This window comes from Thermobia domestica, chromosome 18, assembly GCF_964235325.1.
Source record: "Thermobia domestica chromosome 18, izTheDome1.hap1.1, whole genome shotgun sequence".
Lineage (NCBI taxonomy): Eukaryota > Metazoa > Arthropoda > Insecta > Zygentoma > Lepismatidae > Thermobia > Thermobia domestica.
Genome location: NC_137471.1, coordinates 53,891,928 through 53,900,413, shown reverse-complemented (window position 1 = coordinate 53,900,413; position 8,486 = coordinate 53,891,928).

Here is an 8,486-nt window from a genome sequence, read left to right as displayed (position 1 = left end):
TCGAGTATAAGGTGATAACAGAACTTGATTAACGTGTTCGATTCCCGGTGGAAGAACACAAAAAAATAATTTCTCAATCATTTACTTTAATTGATTATCCACCTCCTTTAGCCTAAAGGGCATAATCATGAGATGTTAAAAATATGATTAACTTTATGTCGTATCATTTGTTACTTTCATTATTTCTCTTGGCATATTTCATCCCTCCTACCCCACATTGATTGTCGTTTATCAAATTCTGAAGTATTGGTAATATCATGGAGGCATATAAGACTTTCATTTGACAAAGGATATATATACAGCTTAACAACCAGCAAAAATACTGAAGCCATGTTTTATGTCCTACATTGATCTTATGACTCTTCTACCTAATGTGCTATGTATTTAACATATCTATATCATTAAAATGAAATCAGTGTGTCTCTTACATCATAACGGGAAAATGGCTGAGTCATTTGAAATGAATTGTTCAACATAGCTAGTACCTCCTTAAACGAGGTTTTATTATGTCACTTTTATGAAAATGCATATCCTGATGTAGAGAGGAGTTTTAAAACTTATGCTAAACACAGAGTATCTTAGGAGACTCTAAAGTTAGGGAGATAAATTCCTTTTTAAAAATTAGTGGTTATGTGACTCAGCGTTTTTTTAAAGGTTCTGTTTATGAGAAAATGGCTGAAGCGTTAGAAGTGACTTTTTGAACATTTCACTTGGGTCAGGCCAGGATTTTATCATGTTATTTTCATTAAATTACCTATCGTAAAGGTGGAAGGGGATCAAAATTTCTGCCTAAAATATAGCGTCTCACGAGCCCTTCAAGTTAGGGAAATGTAATGTAAAATATTTTAATTTCCCATTTTGTATTCATAAAATGATCACAGTGAGGAAACGTTTGTACTGTTTAAAATGATAGTCAGCACTTGGACCAACCTCGAGTAATATCGCAAGTAATATAAAACTATTTCTGAAACCGAAAAATATTTCTTCTTCTAGGTTGGGTCACAATAAATTAAAGCTAGCGTCGTCACTAATGCACAAAGAAGATCCTGTTTCTCGAACAGGATTCAAGCAGAGACCACATGTTATAATTATTCATCTCTACAGGAATACTTCAGAAATATACATTGTGTATATTTGAGAATAAGCTTTGATTCAAAATGTTCTTCCTTTCTCTCATAAAAATAGCCTTGGTAATAGTCCAAAACATGTTTTTCTGACCTAAATCAAATGGAAAACGTTATATCTCAGCGAGTTTTGGATTAATGGTCTTTTAGATCACACATCGATGAAGAGATCAGAATTATCAGAGTGTAAGATATCTAATTAAGCTCTCCATCATTTTGTTAGGTTTCATTTTGGATTATATAAATATAAATGCTTCCGGAGGAGATCTCTTATGTGAAGCCCTTCTTCCTATTTGTTTCTTCTTCCCACAAACACACAATCAGCAGTGGCAAGCATTTTTTTTTTAAATTACAACTAGGTTATTGCTAATGTTTAAGGTAAGAAAATATACATTCCATTGTTTGAAGTGGTTCTTGTGGGCAGTACGTATTGATAGGTTTCAATGTACATTACACTATATTTGTCCTGTTCATCTAATGTTTTACTTTCTTTAAATGTAATCCTAGCCATATTTCAGAGCCTAACCCATTTCGCAAAGCATGGCCCTAGATACCGAGCATCTATTTGAAAAATTTATGCATTTAGACCAAAGTAACAATATACGTAGTGTTAGCCAATATTTTTTCTTCTGGAAGAAAAATTACCGGAACTCATCATTAACAGGGTGAGAATTACCGGTGGAGGAGAAATGGGAGAGATTTTCTCCAAAGAACTATTATCTGTTCCGGCTTACCTCTAAACAGAGATAAACAAAATTATTTGTATCTTTCCGCTGTTCAAAACTGTGATTGGTTGAGGATACATCACTCACACTCTCGCACAGGGGGAGGGAGCAAGTTATGGGGGCTACACGTGCATTCTGACAATCCTGTTTTGTGCGGTGTATTAACAGCAGGAAAAAACTCGAAAGTTAAACAAAGAAAAGGAAATATTCGTTAGTAAACAAAACTGATTAAACACATTTAGCACATACTGCTCTTCACCACTACGTAAAGATTTCAATTGTGTTTTACCACAACAATCGCAGAACCAGTAACATTCCAGTTATCGTTCCGACTTAAAAGCAGAACATTTACACAGTTGAATTGGTGCCATAATCACTGAACTTGCTTAAATGTACTACCTCTATTGTTTCATTAAACATGTTCGATTGCAGTATTACTACATAATCTGTATTATACTGTATTTTTGTCACTTGTAGTAATGCCGTAGTTTTATAGGCTTACTTAGAACGCCTTATTTAATTTTCAACCAACTAATCCTGCGTGCAATGTTGGTTACCTAACGTTGAAGGATGTAAAAAACTGGAAGTGTGAATGCACTTTTGTTCGCGTGTATACAACTAATTACCAATAATTACTGTGTAATACTCTACAGTTTAGCCAACTGTACAGCTATACCCAACTCTTACGCATTGCTGCTTTGTTTTCTATTCAACTTCCACACATTTTCTCTATTTCTTCCTCCCTATGTTTTTCGTAATTTCCCTCGTGTTTGTGTACTTTTATCTAGTTACAGTGGTATGTATTAGTTTAATATCCATCTTCTCAGTAAAGTCAATTAAGGAAAGCATACATTGTACCATCTTAATTTTATTGAAGATACAATATTGAACAAATTATAGAAAATTAAACAATGTATAACTGCACGCGTTATTAAAACTTTCACTACCGAATTAACTGTGTAACCATCTGAGAAAAACTGAATCCTATTTAATATGAAATTTGCTTAGTATATACTGAAGTTTAATCGACACATCCGCAGATAGTGTCTTAGAAAACACAACTATAGTATAAATTTTTAGTTAATACAAGTGTCAAAAGAGGAATAAAACTTCGGAGGAGACAAGTGGAAATATGTGTTGAAGTCAAGTGCAGAATTTAGAAAAACTTCTCACATAAATACTGTAGTTGTAATCTCATTTTTATGATCTTTCTCACGTAATTGTCAAAGTTTTAAACGTAAAAGTCAAGATTATGTTTATAACAAATTAATGCTGTTTAGTCATTTTCTAGATTACCGATTATTTAAGTATCTGACATTACATAAGATATTTTCAGTAAATGATGCAACGATATTCGTAGAAAATATGCTAGGAGTAATGTACCTGAAAGTTAATTACAGAGCGATGTCTGATGCCTTTCTGTCTTGTGAAGTAATCGTAATCCGTTGATTCAAGCATCCTTTACGAATTCCTAACCCTTAGAAATTTTCCGTGTACTGCTCAGACAACACTATTCGCATGATACTCAATTTACGGCAAGCAAAAGTTAACTTACGCCAGCCTAATTTACAACCGTTATACTTACTTTCAGAATATAGTGCATGATTATTTTTAAAAATAGTAATAGTATAAGAACGACCAAGGCCGGATCCAGGATTGTCTGAGGGAGGGTGCATCAATAACTACCAAAATAACCAATCACACGGAAACTCTTCAAAGTGTCATGTGACAATGTTCTTTACCCCCTGACAACACTGATGCATAGAACTGAGGAAAGTATTTTAAAGAGGGTCGCAAGTGATTGCAGGAAAAAATGTTTTTCTCTCCTGGCTTCTGTTTTCTTCCCTACTTGACAAATGTTATATTATTTTGCTTGGTGAATCCTTTTCCTTTAATCTTTCGAAAATCGACTTAAACTATTCCCTTTGCAAATGTCTACTTTATTTTAAGTTCCAAACGGAAACATGATAACAGAAAGTTTCGGAAAGTGTTGCTATTTTCATTGCTAGTTTCTCATTTCAGATAGTGTATATTTACAACGAAGGGGAGTACACGTGCACCCCTCTAAATCCGGCCCTGACAACGACTATATAAAATTTTCGAAATTCTATTTTATAGTTCTATTGATAGTATTTGGTTTCAAGCCTTAAAGCCTTGAAGGAAGAGTTTTGATCCCCGAAACCCTCTTTCCTTCCATATATTCCTTATTATTTGTACAGCATGTTACATGAAAGACCTTCTTTGAAGAAATTTTCTTTTGTAGGATGGAACTAAGTAACACAACATACTCCGTATTATCATCAGCTGTGAGCACCATACAAAATGGTCCATTTATGGAAGCTCAGAGGTAAGTCATGATTGTCTTCATCTCCATAGGTGTTATGCATACAATAAAATTTGTGGAAGTTGAATGGTCCCTTCTGAAATAATTATTAGCTTGTTTCATTCTTAGTTTTCTTAAGTTTGGCGTTTCTCTTCAGGACCGAGGCTATATGAGATATCGATCTACAATTTAAGGTGGAATCTGAACCAGTGTCGCTGAACCAAATTTTAACGCTGTCTCACAGGGAATCGAACCCAAGACCCCGTGAACCAAAGATTCGACCAGCGGAAGGGCTCTAAGAGGTTAGTGTTTTTGATTTTGTTAAGGAGGCTTAGTGAGAATCATATAATTCGGATCTGCTATTAAATTGTAAATCCACGTCTTCTACAGAATTAAAGCTAAAAGGAGACGTTCAACTCTAAATGAATATTAAAGAATGGAAATTACCTACACGAAATATCAGGTTCGCTTACTTTGTGAGTTTCAGTCACAGGAATCAGAAACTTTAAAATTAACCATAATATTCTGAGGTCTATCATATTCTAGTGCCTAGATAATCTTACGATAAATCCGTACACTTTATTTAGAACTTATTCGACCTTCCGTACAATGACCAATTTTCGTTATGTTTACCGTTGGACAAAAACTGGAGTGGACTGGCTCACAGAGCAAATTTCCTCCTCCTTTATGATGCCCGCCCAAAACCTATATAGTAACGAAAATAAAATGAATAAATTCCCTGAAAGATTTGCATTATTTTTCTGGGTATTACACAAAATAATTTGTATATCTTGTGCATCTTTGTTGGTAACAATTTTTCAAGATACATGTAAGGTTGGCAAGGTACCTTAAGTTACAGCTATATTACCACCCGCCTTGGCTGTCATCTGTGATAAAACATCAAACTAAAACAGCTCCTTTGTTTGAAACATATTTATATCAAAATTATGTGTTTTGCTATAGTTAAAATCATATATGATTATGGACATATAAGATTTCTATAGCAACAAATATAATACATATCTCTCCGACCAATAGGTGTTGCCATCTCAATATGTGTCATCGCCCTGCTCATGGATCATCCCGCACAAAAGTGTCCATCAATCAAAATCAAGAAGCCAGATGTTCCACTCATTTGTCAAGATAGAAAGGTGGAAAATTTCAAATCAGCAATGAGAAAGTAGGATGAAATTATGAACTCGGATTAGTATTTAAGAGGACACTTGTATATAATAGATAAGAATTAGGCTAGAAATCCAGTTTTATCCTACCCCTCCAAATGGACATCTAAATCTTTAAAATTATTTTCTTATGATCTATCTAAATTTTGATTCAATTTAATTACACGTATTATTCGTTTCCAAGATATAGTTTTTAACGTTTGTTGGCGAAGTTCGGAACTAAAAGTCACTTAGTGTGTTAAGACTCTGAAAATAATCGAGTGTATCATATAGTTAAATATTTTCAGCAAAAAAAAAGTATATTGTACTTATCATTGTACTTATAAAGACCAAGCTGTCACTGAATTACGACCAAGCTACTTTTTTGTTTACTACGTAGAGTTGACCTTGTTACCACGTGAGTTTGATGATGAGCCAGCGCATGTCCTGCTAGTGCATAGCTACAGACCTCTGTAATCGATCAATAATTCGAGTTGGAATATTATGAGTAAAGGTGAAGATTTATCAGTATTTGACACAGGTCAGATAAACGAAGGGCTAATGCCTTGATCATATAAACGGCTGCACTAGTGGAGTGTAGTACGAATATATCAAAACAGGTGTGGAAAGAACAAGCGATGAATTATCGGCAAAAATGAAGAAGACGAAGCAAAGTTGATTATCGAAATCGAGTCACCAGCAACTGGTACAGGATGACAGGCGTAGCATAGTGGAATAGCTGAAAAGCTGACTACCCACCTGACTAACTCAACAGCACGTGCCGTCCTTTGGAGCTAATCCAGCAGACATCTCGACCGTCACCGCTTCTCTCCAAAATTCAGCAAAACCGCAACTTGCTTGATGCAACGGACATGAAAATTGAAACATAGAAAACTGGGAGAAAGTATGCTGGTGTAATGATTCAGGATTTTTACTTCACTTCGTGGATGTATGATATATTAATATTTGCCGGAAATCCCATTAGGTGCTCAAGCACACCCGGACATAGAAGCCGGTGATGACAAACCCATATACATCGCAGGAACTAAGGTGAAGGATACATCGCAGGAACTAAGGTGAAGGGCACAAACGATAGCGTGTGCGCTGAGCGAATAAAACGAAGGCTGAAACGCGACATTACTGCGTGGTAGAAGAGTAAAATGAAATGAAATCTTTGAGTTTTACGTCCCACGATTATGCCGGCTAGGCTAAAGGAGACGATGAGGATGAGAAATAAAGGAAATGGTGGAATGAAGTGGGAGGAAACGGGAGAACCCCTCGGAAACCCACGCATATGGTGTTTGTCCACCACAAAGTTCACTTGGCGCGAACTGGGATCGAACCAGGGACCCCATGCACCAGAGGTGAACGCTGTACTACTGAGACACCGCAGCCTCGGTGGCAGAAGAGTGTGGCTAAACAGACACACTACAGTGCGAGCAGATGACATATATGACAACATTACGTCGTCTGAAATTCAACACCACGTATCTCCAATTTTGGCGAATTTCAGTTTTTGACACCGTTAGAATCAGTATAGGATGGCGCACAATCTGGCTAACCCTACAGTCCATGATTTTTTGTATTTAAGTGAAATAATATACAGTCATATGATAAGATACTTCTAATTAATATCCGAATAGAGGAATATCCTAAAGTAATTTTTCGTGCTAAAATATAAAAATACTTTGTATCACTTATGATACATTATGCATCAACAGTTCATGTTCCTCTCTCGTACAAAATCAAATTATAGCTACGTAAAAACAATTAGGAAACTTACTTCATGAACTTGAATTTTTGCAACTTCGAAACTATTCTTTGTCCTTCAGAGTAGACGACCCATAAACTCTTCTATTCTCACCTTCGCTAAGCACGCGCACGACTTTTTTCTCTCTGTACTGAAGCATCTAAAGGATATATGGTGAACTATGTGCTCAGGAGAAATACCAGATATGATACAATATGTATTTATGATACAGGTCACGACCTGAACTTTAATACTAGCCATAATTTATTTTGTATCAAATATGATACAATATGCATTATAGGGTTAAGTAGTACACCTATGTCACTACAAATGGCTCTGTTATTCCCTAAAATTAATACCGCGTATAATGAAGCTGAAGCTAGTTTTTAAACATTTTTTTCTCTCCCGTAAAATTGGTTAAATGTTACTCACGCAGTATTGAATCTCAGACGACTTTCTAATTTGCTAAATGGCGTTTATACGAACTCGGACCGCCACGTTCAGACGTCATAAACGCTGTTCTTGAGCATAGGTACGCTGGTGATTGTAGACTAACGCGTGACTAGGTGTAGGATATCGCAGTCCCTTAGTAGACTGGGTATTCCCGTGTTCAACTTCTTTCCTCATTGTATGGTGTCTTCATAGTTGAGGCCTGCACGGGTTCGGGCCGAATCCGCGGGTTTAGGCCAGACATGGCCTGTGGGTAGGCTCGTGCCTACAAAGCATATATCAATTCGGGCTTGGTCCGGGCTCGGGCCGTAAATTTTTAAATATACAACCATATATCTTGGGCCTTTTTGCGTTTAACTTTGTAAATATACTGTACAACAATATTATCGGACCATTCTTTCTGGAGAACTTTTAAGGTACATTTAAAGTTGTAACTTGAGTCGCCCACACTGAAACTCTGATTATTATCATTGTGCAATTGAGAATAAAGCTGTGTAGTGGAAAACTAAAAGTAACAGCAATAAACATACTTAGCTTATCTGTGAATCAAAATTTGAGCCGCCAAAGTGTGAATTTCATTCCTTTTTTTTCACAGCAATCGATAATGACTGTTTTGAGGACTGTCTGATTGAGTTCAGTACGGATCCATTTGCGTAAGAATTTGCACACTTTGACTTTTGTTTTAAATGTTTGGAGTATACATTTCAAGTTCGGCATTTCATGAGAATTTATATAAATGAAATGAAATAAAACATTTCGTTTAATGTCTCTCGATTATGCACCGAGGTTAAAGGAGACAAAATTTATATAAATTACCACTTTCTTTAGATATTTCATATAGTTAGTAAGTGTAAACGATGACCTTTATTTCGTTATTTTCTCTGAATCATGTAAGCTTTTAAACTGAAAAATTGAACCTCTAATTGTTGTAAATAAAAATACAATTTTGCGTTA